The sequence below is a fragment of the Orbicella faveolata genome, unplaced genomic scaffold, assembly GCF_042242905.1.
Source record: "Orbicella faveolata isolate gen_17 unplaced genomic scaffold, um_ofav_v1 contig_4, whole genome shotgun sequence".
NCBI lineage: Eukaryota > Metazoa > Cnidaria > Anthozoa > Scleractinia > Merulinidae > Orbicella > Orbicella faveolata.
In genome coordinates this window covers 3,310,032-3,322,342 of record NW_028301569.1, presented here as the reverse complement: position 1 = coordinate 3,322,342, position 12,311 = coordinate 3,310,032, and the positions used below count along the sequence as shown (strand labels likewise).

Here is a 12,311-nt window from a genome sequence, read left to right as displayed (position 1 = left end):
ATTGGCCCCACTAACCAAGGGTCATCTATATAACCTGAAGACAAGTGACCAAGCTGTTGCAGGGTGGCAAATACTGGTTTCATTAGCTTGGTAAATTTTCTGGGACAAAAAGCCAAACCATTGGGGAAACATGTAAACTTAAATAACACGTTGTTCCATTCAAATTTGAGGTACTTTTGGAGTTGCTTTGCAATAGGGACCGAACAATAAGCGTCCTTTTAATCAATGAATGCCATGTAGGAATTGGGGGTAATAAGCCTGATTGCTGTCCAGACTGAGTCCATTTTGAAATGTGGGTATTCAACATGCTGGTTAAAGCGTTTCCAATTTAAGATCATTCCATATGATCCATCCTTTTTATTCGCCACAAAAATTGGCAAAATACATTCCCCACTTTCATGATGGGTGGGTACAATGACACTTATGTCAAGCAATTTTTGGATTTCAGCTTCTATAGCCAATGAGTCACTGATGTTGAATGTTTTCCTTTTCGGGCCCAAGTTCTTTGTGGGCTGTGTGGAAAATTCAATATACTGACCCTTAACACAATTAAGGACTTCTGAGTCAGAAGTTATTTCCTTCCATTTGCCGAGGCAACGTACCAGTTAGCCACCCTTGAAGCTTTGCACCTTATTGGCAAAATAATGTTTCATATGGGTCTCAAACAACAAAAGATTATTTACCTCTAAGTTATCAAGTATGTCAGCGGAAATCACTGCCGCTTCTTCCCCTGGTCCTGCGATTGGAAGGACTTTTGGGGTGGCTTTGAGTTCCACTGACGACCTGTCGATAAAAAAGGCTTGCTTCGCCGATCAGATTTTGGGTAGTTTCATGAAGGGTGTCCCTTAACGTCTTAGGGCCGACTACCAACTGCTGTGGTGCTTACCCTATTGGATGCTCGTATATTATTCAGCGGGCTTTGCAAGCCATTTCCAAACAGCAGAACCGTTACTGCAACATGCGAAGCACACAGGCCAGCATAATCTTTATTTAGATGTGGTTTGATCGACTCCCTGTGGCGGTGGGACAGGTTGACATGTGCGTGCCCCAGCAGAGCAACCGCATCTGTGTTCAATTTTATAAGTTTCTAAATGTCAGAGTCTGAGTTCGGCTGCTTCGAATTCATTTCTAGCAGCAGCTCAATGGATTTGCACAGTACTGCACCAGCAGTACCAGCCATTTTCTCGGTTAAGCTGGACCTGAGGTCCTGTTGTTTTACTGAGTGGCTCAGTTTATCCCAGATTTCGGAATTAACCTGCCGTGTTGCGAGAGTATCGCAGTTCGCCGGGAATAAATATTTCGCCGACTTATCCTTTAGTTTTGAGTCTGGCACTTTCTTAGACCACAGGTTGTTAATAAAGTCAGCCAGTTGTTTCTTAGCAGCCGGACCTCATTCATCTCCATTGAGCACAGGTAGACCACCCTATGTGTTCGTGGTTAATAATTGTTTACAGAAATGAAGAGAACCAAAGAGAATCTATGAGGGTTATGAATAATGCTCTGAAAATTGCATATCTAATTTACATCTCGGTCTGAATATCCCTCTAAAGTTAAATGAAACATTCATCGACTCATGTGCGGTGTTTTTTCGCCTTCCTGCGCTGTCTGAAGGGTCTTTTTTACGAAATTACTTTTGGTCGATTACCGGTAAGACAAGAGAGGGAGACAACGCTTGCAACTTGGCGGCCACCAGCCACAACCTCCTCCACTTTAAATTGGAATAAACGCCAAAATACTGAAAATCTTACCCAAATGGTGACGATGGTTGATCGATGAGATTTTTCCCTATCTCTTCGCTGAATTTGAGCTTCATCCCTCCAACATTTTCCGAGAAAATTGATGCTAAAATTACAAAAACAGCTTTCTCAATATGATTGGTGCCAAACTCAGCGACCAGAGGAATTCAAAGCATGCAGGCCGTTTCAAATCTGGCAATAAGCGCTTGGCATGCTATGTCAGCAACGGTATGCCAAGCGCTGATTCTCTTCGTTTCTGTAAACAGTTATTAACCACGAACACATAGGGTGGTCTGCCTGTGCATTGAGAAGATCTTCTGCAATTTCCGACAACAATGGGTCATTGCCGCCGTCGCTTTGCTCGAGTCGAGCACGTGGTTTATCTTTGGAAGTCTTGTCGGCTTCAGTGCCACAAAGGGCCTGAAGTTCCACGTCCGAGTCATCTGCATCATCATCTGAGCCATCAAAAGCACTTATTTGGTCTTTGGAACTGTATTTTTGCAGTTTAGGGATCGTCTGTGTTGCTGGGATGAAGCCACTTGAGCGACTGGTTCATGTTGAGGATCGAGTCTGCCATTGCTCCGAGAGTTTTGTTGACATTCTGAAGCATACTGAACATGGGATTCTGGTGGGCAGTTGTTTGGGTCTTCTCCTAAGAATCATGGTCATCGTTTAAGAGGGCGTCCTCTGCCTCAGTGGAAAGTGTTTGCTCGTTCGTATTCGCCATTACCAACAAACTTCAAAAGACGCGACTGACCGCTCTGAATTACACACGCAACTGATCGCTTGGGCTACTCGCACATATCTCACGTGACTCACTAGTGAGTAGGACTGCATGGTGTCAAAATAGAATTTCAGATCAAAAGAGATAACGTTTTCTTCCTTAGAAAAAAAATTATTTAAAAAAGAAATACAAGACCACTAAGTAACTTTACATTGAGTAGATTGGTTGAAAAGAAACTGACACGAAACATTAAAAAGTAGAAAGAATGGTAATCACCCACGGATTTGCTCCCCAACATTGATGATAAGATGGGAAAAAAAGAAAATCTAAATATTTTATTGCTAACAGGAATTAACATTTTATTGCATAATTTCACATTTTCTTCCTTTAAGAACTCCAGTGAAGTTAAAGGGGCACGATACCACTTGGTAACTTGGAAGATAACATTTTCTTACTTTAAAAATAAAAAAATTATTAAAAAAAGAAACAGAAGATCAGACTTCAAGGTAACTTTACATTAAGTAGATTGGTTCAAAAGAAGTTGTGATGATGCATCAAAAAGAAAGAATGATACTTAATGACTGCTTTGTTCCCCATCAATGATAATAAAATGGAAAAGGAAAAGAAAATCTCAATACTTTATTTGCTAACAGGAATTAATATTTTATTGCATAACTTCAGATTCAAAACAGATAACATTTCCTTCCTTCAAGACTTTCACTAAAGAAAAAACCTGTTAAGATAATACAAATAGTTCGGTTTGGGTTGCATTCAAAATTTTCAAATTAACAAGTCTTTAAAAGTTTCAGTACGCACTGTGCAAATCTCAAGTCTCACCTTGAATTAACATAATTTCGCGCATAATGCAACACGTGGGTCGAAAGTGAGAACTTTTCAAAAAAAGTTTATGTCATTCAATGATATCTTTAGCGGTTTAAACAGCTAGCGTCACCCATTGGAAATTTTTCTTTAGCAGTTTGAACAGCTGGAATCACCAGTTCAAAATTTATCGTTAGCAGTTCGAATGCATACCATCATCCATTCGAAATTTTTTGTTACCCATTTGAATGGCTGACATTGTCGGTTTGAAAATTTGTGAGGCTGTTTGAATGACTAGCATCATCCATTCAAATTGTTTATCAGGCCATTCAAACAGCTAGCATCATCCGTTCGAAATTTTTGTGAAGCCGTTCGAATAGCTGGCATGATCTGTGCAAAATTTTTGTAAGTCCAATTAAATGACTAGCAGCATCTGTTTGAAATTTTTCCTGTGTAGTTCGAATGTTCACCGCATCCATTCGAAATTGCTCCATGGGTTGTTGGAATGGCATTTGAAACCATTCTAAACGGCTAGATCATCTGTTTTCCTTCTGTTCTTTAGCCATTCATTTTGACTATTTAACAGTTATCCTTTAGTGTAAATTTTCACGTAAGAGGTCACGTTTTATTTCAGATTTACTTCAGATTCAAAATCATTTAAAATTGAAAGAAAGTTTTTTTCTTCCTTTCCAGAAATTTGTTACCCATTGACTCCAGGAGCTTTTTGGAAAAAACACATTTTAGGACATTTTGGACATTTTCAGCCAGGATATGAGCGAAATTAGAAGCAATCTACTCAAAAAAGCATTCAGAACATGACAGCATGCCTTTCTTTCTACTAACATCGAGTTTTACGTCATTTTCGTATCAGTATGCATAGAAATCAAAATCTCCAGAGTTTTTGGATGAGAAAGTGACCTACTTCTTTAGCCTTTTCGTTTTGCTTTTTAATTTTTTTTTTCACCTTAACACTTTGTCTCCTTTTCTTATCTCTTTGCTGCAGTGATTGACTTTCTATTGGGCTTATTAAAGAGTAGTTTGAAATGGATTGCATTCCAGTATGCGTGAAGTATGTAAATGTACTACTCATCAGAGAATAACTTTGCCTGCATCGTATCAGGCTGCACATCAAGTGTTGGTTTTAGTGAAAAGCATTTCATAAAGGCGAATCTTTGCTTACGCCATTGTTTTTGTTTCCTGGCAATGCATCATGGGAATTGTTTTGGCGTGTGGCAAAAAGTATGAAGCACATGGTTATTCTGTTGTGAAAAGCACTTTACTCAGTTGCTATTTTCATTGAAAAATGGTTAAATCTTGCTGCGTTATTGGGTGTACCACACATTGGAATGTGGAAGATAAAGGTCTTTTTCAGATACCGTCATTGAGTGCTCCAGAGAGACGAAAGAAGTGGTTAAATGCAATACAAAGTCAGATCCCAGAAATCTGAAGAAACCAATTGGATGCAGAGCCCCTTAGATAAAGTTTGCAGTGCTCATTTCTTGAAGGGTAGGTCGCTGATCTATCTTGTGTGGCCTTTTCCCAGATAAAGTACGGAATATTAACCAGCGCCTTGCATTAAAGCATATTTCTCTCGCAGATTTCACTGTAGTTCTAATAGGTTCTTTAGGTAAACCAAAGTCAGATTGTCTTCACCCAGAGTATAATTATCCGTAACCCTAAGTCAGAAAATGTGGACATGAACAACAGGGCTTTGCAGCAATATGAGTGACTTAGAAAATGCCAAAAGACTGAAACAACCACTTGTGATTCTTTGCGGTTAGACCGTAATCAGGGTGAAGGTCTAGTAGCCTACAACTTATTTGCTGCAACCAATCACATAGAAGCTGAAACCACAAGTAAAAAAAGTAAAAAAGCTTCACCTTCTGATACTAATTGCGATGGCCTTCAGGCTACAATTCCTTTGGTTGGAGAAAACGAAAAAGCTATGGAAACAGACTTTGCCTGCTGCGACTGGAAACAACACAGGCATCTAAGCACAGCAATGCAGCAACTGCTCCTTGAAGTTCAGAAAAAAAGGGATGCTGCAATCTTCTACAATCAGGAATGTGCCAGATTAAAAAAAGAGACAATTCTAAACTGTCCCAGCTATTAACTAAATCACGTTTCTCAGTATATCTCATCTTAGTGTCAAGGTGAGTTAACTACTCATTGAATTGAAGTGTAGGTGTTGCAAGAAAGGATAGAAAATGTTTTTTAGAATTTTTTTGGTCTTGTTACAAATAAAACTATCGGTAATTTGTACCTAATATCAAAGTCTACATCTTTCAATGTTGGGATGCCCTGGGGAGATTCTTATCAGCTTCTCATGTTGAGGGGTTGGGAGAGGGGGTGGTAAGTCCCTGTGTTTCCCAACAGTGCTTAAGGGGGATAGTGATACCCACAGTTGGGCCTTCAAAGCCCACAAGACGAGAATCTGGTACCTTTAGGGATTTCTCTTCAAAATGTTTGACAAACACCCCTTTCATTTTTATATGGGGGTACCCAAGGGTATGCATGTGGCTGGAACCTACATGTAGGTTTACAGCAGGAGACATCCCATTTTTGGGCACACAAAAGGTTTGAAAGTGGAAAGTATTCAACTTGTCCTGGAAGTTATTTTTAATAACACCCTTTAATTGATTCAGACAATTGCTTCATATCTGATGATCCGCTACTTTGATTGTCATATTGCAGGTGTTCGCAGTTGCAAAATATTTCATTGGATAGTGAGGGTGGTAACTCGTCAACATCTTCCAACATTATGTGCAAAGCTGAGTCCTGGAGATAAGATTTTGCTCATTTTGATGAGGCTGTGATAAGGGTTACAAAACAAGGATTTAGCGTACAAATGAGATGTTACCCGGAAAAAATATTTGATTTAAACCATTTCAAATGGAGACGATTGTGGCTACATTATTGTTAAACACTATTGAAGTAATAATAGTCGTACATATTTTTTCAGAATTGACATCAGTGAAGATCAAACTTCAACAATTATTAAGCTTGGTGTAGCAGCAATGGCAAATGCTCTGAGGTTCCTCATTGTGTGGCCTCAAAAGGGTGCAATCATGAGGAATGCACTAAAGACAATGAAGAGGACAAGGAGTTACAAGAACACACATGCAATTATTGACTGTTCAGAGATTTTTATCTCATGCCCTACCAATTTACTGTTACGTAACGTAACTTATTCAAATTATAAGCACCACAATACAATAAAGGCGTTGATTGGTACATGTATCACTCCCATCAACTGCAATTTCTTTTCTCTCAAAATGTTGGGGTGGGAGGGTTTCAGATAAGGAACTTACCATTCACAGTGGCTTTCTAGACCAACTGGAACATGGTGGTTAGATAAAATGTTCTTTTCAGAACAGAGTAGTTTAGTTATCAAATATGCTGTCCTGAAGTGCTCATTTTATTGATTTGGTTAATTTGCTTTGTTTTAAACTGTAAATTGCACATCAGTCTGTTATGAAGCATGTATGAGTGGTGTCAGAGCATAAGGAAATTTTAAGGGCCCATTAACCAATTCATACCCCCGCTCTTGCAGGTTGAAAACGAGGTGAAATTTCGCTCTCATCAGCCTGAGCACGCAAAATTTAAACAATTCAAAAACTTTCAAATTTGATTACATTTTAGACGTTTTTTCTTTGGGTGTCACAAAATTCAAAGTAACAAAGTACAAGCAAAAACAACCTAAAAGAAAAACAAACGCAAAAAAAAAAAGAAAAATCATCTTTATGTGCCTTTTGTGTGCTTCGTTTGATCCCATTGAGCTGCTGGTAGTGTAAACTGCATATGCACTGATAGGGTAACTTCCAATAGATATCGCAGGCACTTCCAGTTTCTTTAAATTCTAAAGGAAATGTGGTTTCCATTAAATCCAGCCTTTTTTGACGAGTTCCGATTGAAGTCAATCTTGGAAACATAGCTATGCATTCTTTTTGTAAAATCATACTTTTCCCCGAAAATCATGTATTTTTAATGTTTTAAAATTCTGACTTTTTAGAAATGAAACAAAATAGCATAGCATAATAGAGATTAAAGTTAAAATAATAAATCAAGGGGAAAAATCCCAATAAAGTAATATGCTTGGGAACCTTAATAATTTTTCAGATTGAGTCACATGACCATAGGCATGACCTGATGATGTCATCACTGGTGTTACTGATGATGGAAAAGTTTAAACACAAAAGTTTAAAATGACAGGGTTATGAGAGAATACATTTTCTTAGCAATGGCTTAAAAAGATCAGTTAACGAACCCTTAAGGACGTTCACGCTAATTGTTTCTACGCATCCTTACTGGGCACGTAAATTCAAACACTGTGTCATGCATCAAAGTGCACGCTAAGTAATAAAATGAACAATGATAGGGCAGATGACCATTGCTATAACATTGCCTGGATTTAACGATCTTGGAAGTTCGGTCACCCCTATTTGCCTTTTGATGGATCATTTTCTCTACCAATTTTCTACGTTTAGCGAAAAATTGAAGAAAATTTATAAATTAGAAGTTTGAATTTTTTGAAAAATGCACAATCGAATTCCATTATTTTAGCTCTGCGTTTATCTCTGCGGTGGTTTCAAATGCCTCTTGTAGAGTTAAGTTTTGTGAAAACGTTAGCAACATTTGGAATTATTTATGCAAAAGACCCACTTCCACAAAATATGACTAAGATCGTTTGCCACCGTTGACTCACCTTCGATATCTTTAACTATAAACCCCTGAGGACCATGCTGAATTACGTGTGCCAGTTTTTCAAAATCAGGGTAGTTTTCCACACGCTTTAACTCTGAAACGAAGTTGGTGACTCCCAATTTTTTTTTTTTTTTGCATTTCTGACAGAAGTAACTCATTACCTGACTGCAGTAAAAATTTTAAAAAACTCTATTGACTGGAAGATTTTAGCAGGAACGGCCTTAAGGAAAACATCTCTTGGAGATTAGGGTTTTCCAATTTTTATCATTTTCGTATCACTTTCAAGTTAATTAATCGTCTGTCAGTTTTTAGGGTACTCCAAAAAGAGTTTTAAAATCAGTACTTATTTGCCCACGATTTTGTTCAAAACGAGGAAGTTAATTTTATACATCATTTTCATTTTCACAAGGTCATGGCTGACAGGAGATTCCTGATCAAGGATAAACTTTGATGTAAACGTGCTAACCTTGTCATTTCAGCTTTTACTAAAGGAAAAAGCCAGCTGAAGAGAACAAAAGTACTAACATCAAGGTAAATAGCCAATGTCAGAATCCATGTAAGAAATACCAGCTTCTCTTTAGTTTACATAGTTTAACTGTGTGCCATTTTGGAGTTAAGATCAGTAATTTCATGCATCGGAGGTTCAGTAGTGGGTCTTCAGCACTTGCTCCCAGCAGTAGAATATTGAAAGATCTGCTAAAAACAAACACTTATAGTCTGTCTACTGCCTCATATGTCTGGATGCAGAATCATGAACGGCAACATATTTGGGCAAAAAAAAATTTGTATTAGAACTGATTCAAATAACATACAGCAGTTTTCCAGAAGTTGGGATCGAAATAAATTCGCTCAACAGGCACACCAGCTATTGCGTAGATGACAAAGTCACACCATTTGGCTTCACTTACTGCCATCTGACCCTGGACTTGAAAATAGTGCTTGTGTGTGTGTTTGAGTGTCAAAGTTCCTGTTCTTCACCTACTTTGCTCATAAAATTGTTCGCTGATGCTGCTGCTTCACTGGATTTTTGTTCCTTGTTGTGTATGGACATTTAACTTCCACAATACCCCATGGGTCTTTTTCCTTGCTAACATAACACACCCTGTCCGGAGTTACAGCTAAAAAGAATCTTCTGGACTAATAAACAGTCCACATTCGTATGTAAAAACATGCTTCCTTTGAGGCAGCCCTTCACAAACTTGCACAGCTGTGCTTTCATTTTTCCTGCCCCATTTCAATATGCGATCTACAAAGGCACTGAGGGCTTTGGCTGAGGGAGATCTTGAGCAACCACCTCAGGTTTAGCTCTTTTGTTCTGCATCTTCAAACAAATTTTCCCAAAGTTAGAAGCAGTCAGTCGAGGGTATTTCAATTCAAATCACGCTGGACATTTGGCTTGTTTTTGTGTTTCACACTAAACTTTGTGACATTGATCATACATGTAGGTCACATTGAGTAATTTACCATAATCTAGTAGTTTGGCTGTTGTGTCAGATGATAAAATTTCTACCCATTTTTGTAATTTATCTCCTGTTAGTGTACTGAAGGTACATTTGGATGTCCAAGATGAGGGCCAGTGGAAGCTCTTGGTGCACTAGCCAGTATCCCAAATCTGCTGCTGGAACTGTCTTCTGGTTGTGAATGTTCCTCATCTAAAAGAATGGACAATAACAAATATTTATCATTATTATTATTATTATTATTATTATTATAATTGTTATTATAACAGTTACAGTTGTAATTTTTTATAAGTCACTAATAAACATTATACATAATTGTTATTATTATTATTATTATTATTATTATTACTACTACTACTATTGTTATTACCTGGATTAACAATGTAACTTGTGAAATTAATTTTTTGAAATGCAGAATAAAGGATTGGTTTCTCAACTGCATACATTGGTAAGTTGAGTAACCACTACAAGTTGACCAGATTAATTGACCACCATGGTGAAATGAGACATTTTTATATGGAATTTCCAATAGAAAGCTTGGTCAGTGGGCATCAAAAACTCGTGAAATTTCGACTTTCCAGATTTGCTATAAGATCAATTTATTTTGCCAATTCCTAGTCGATTCCCATTTTGTAAAGCTAGTTTTGATTTTCTGTGCAACCATCTCCTTGGATTTAAAGCATGCCAGTAAAGCACAGGTTAAAGCTTAATATTAAAACAAAATTATCACGACCAGACAATGCAAAATATTAAAAATAGGTATTTACCTTCAATTTCGTTGTAGTCTGTCTGGCTGTTTGCTGTACATTTTGCACTCGTCAGCCTGAGCTGACGAGCTGAGCTGTATCAGTTTCTTCGGGATCAAGTCTTGGCAAGGACTCGAAAACACAAGCATTTGAGCAGATTTTTGCAAGGTCTAGTTTACTCTGGCTGCACGTTTTCGGGATGGAAAAATTATTTGTAATAGATGGTTTTTTGACTGCGTGTTGTCCTTTCATGTGCTTTCCAATCGAAGATCTTGAGCTGGCGAGTTTGTTAACAAGTTGGTAACGGTGTTGATTGTAAAATCAATATTAGATAATCCATTTCACAAAGACCACATTTAACATCATAAACAACGCACTGTTTGTTAATGACCTTCGATTTTGGTTCACTGGTTTTGGTGATGTTGCCGACTTTCTTGCTCGTGAAAACAGGTTGCAAAGAAATGCAAAAGAATATAACACAGGGGCTGCCATCTTGAATTTGAACACTTTAATACCCTGGAAATGAGTTGAAATTACCCATGATGCAATGCTCTGAGAAACATGCAGTTGATTTCAACGGTCAATCAATTACAAGTGTGAAGATATTCTGACTGTTTAAAGGCAACTAAATCTGGATCTTTTGGCTCTAGGAACAATTCTATGTATCAAGAATCACAAGCCTTCCGGATTAAGACTATATAGTTTTTTAATTTACAAGTGACCTTCAGTGGTAAAACTGAACAAAACGTAAACTTATCTGCTGATTTTAGTCACATTTTGCTGTGTATTTTCGTTCTAGTTTTTGAAGCAGAAAAGCTTAAAGTATCCATTCACAAACCGAACTACATTATGTACCTGGTTGAAAAACAAAGTGAAAATCATATGAAGACATGATTGACCATCGCAGTTATAAACACAACTTAAGCAGTTGTGAAATTAAAGCCTGAGAAAAATTCAGGCCTGAACAGGATTCGAACCCATGACCTCAGCGATACCGGTGCAGTGCTCTACCAGCTGAGCTATCAAGCCACTGGGAGCTGGTCATGTTGTGAGTTCGTAATATACCCGTAGATGATGACGAATGCAAGTGACTATATGAAAGAACATATATTTGAACTGCGGAGAAAGATTCAGGCCTGAATTTTTTTCAGGCTTTAATTTTACAACTGCTTATTGTAAGTTGTGTTTATTACTGCGATGATCAATCATGTCTTCATATCTTTCTCCGCAGTTCAAATATATGATCTTTCATATATTCACTTGCATTCGTCATCATCTATGGGTATATTACAAACTCACCACGTGACCAGCTCCCAGTGGCTTGATAGCTCAGTTGGTAGAGCACTGCACTGGTATCGCAGAGGTCATGGGTTCAAATCCCGTTCAGGCCTGAATTTCTTTCAGGCTTTAATTTCACAACTGCTTAAATTGTGTTTACAACTGCGATGATTAATCATGTCTTCACATCTTTCTCCGCAGTTCAAATATATGATCTTTCGTATATTCACTTCCAAAGTGAAAATCAACTCACAAACATGAGTGATGATACTGTCAGCATTTCCATCATAATCTGAAAATACACAGTTTGTCTTCAAGGCAAAAATTTGAATTTGAATTTGAAGCTTAATCTTTGAAAAATCTCAGTAAGCTTTATACATATGCATGCCATATTAGAAACACCTTCAAATCTACCAAATAAAATAAATTTGTACAGAAATAAGATGTTTCAACTGGTCTTTAATCTGGTGTGGGCTCCTCCTTTGGACACTGGACAAAAATGATATTGGCAAGTTGTTGTAATTCAATGCAATCTCTTTATTTCAATTTCAGTCTCATTAATTATGGACTTTTGACAGGGGCTTTTATGTATTACAGATTAAATATTGGTACTTGATTGTACATGCCACATTTGCAATTTTGTAAAACTCACTGTTAAGTGGCTAATTATATATATATATATATATATATGGCTCCCACATGCTCTATTTTATTGCTTTTTATTACCATTTTTAATTTGGGGTGATCTAAATCGGGATCAGTAATCCAAGATCACTCACATTGCAATGATATCAAAATGTAATTTCCTGGGTACATGGACTATTAATGGGATTTTCATGGGTTG

At 37.5% G+C, this 12,311-nt stretch overlaps 1 non-coding gene and 1 pseudogene across 1 annotated transcript; one reads left to right on the top strand and one right to left on the bottom strand.

The window, feature by feature from the left end:
* Positions 1–434: 434 nt before the first annotated feature.
* Positions 435–3,087, bottom strand: LOC149100981 (uncharacterized; annotated as a pseudogene).
* An 8,420-nt stretch (positions 3,088–11,507) lies between these two features.
* Positions 11,508–11,580, top strand: Trnat-ggu (transfer RNA threonine (anticodon GGU)). The gene has a single exon. It is a non-coding gene; the product is annotated as a tRNA-Thr (tRNA).
* Positions 11,581–12,311: the final 731 nt, after the last annotated feature.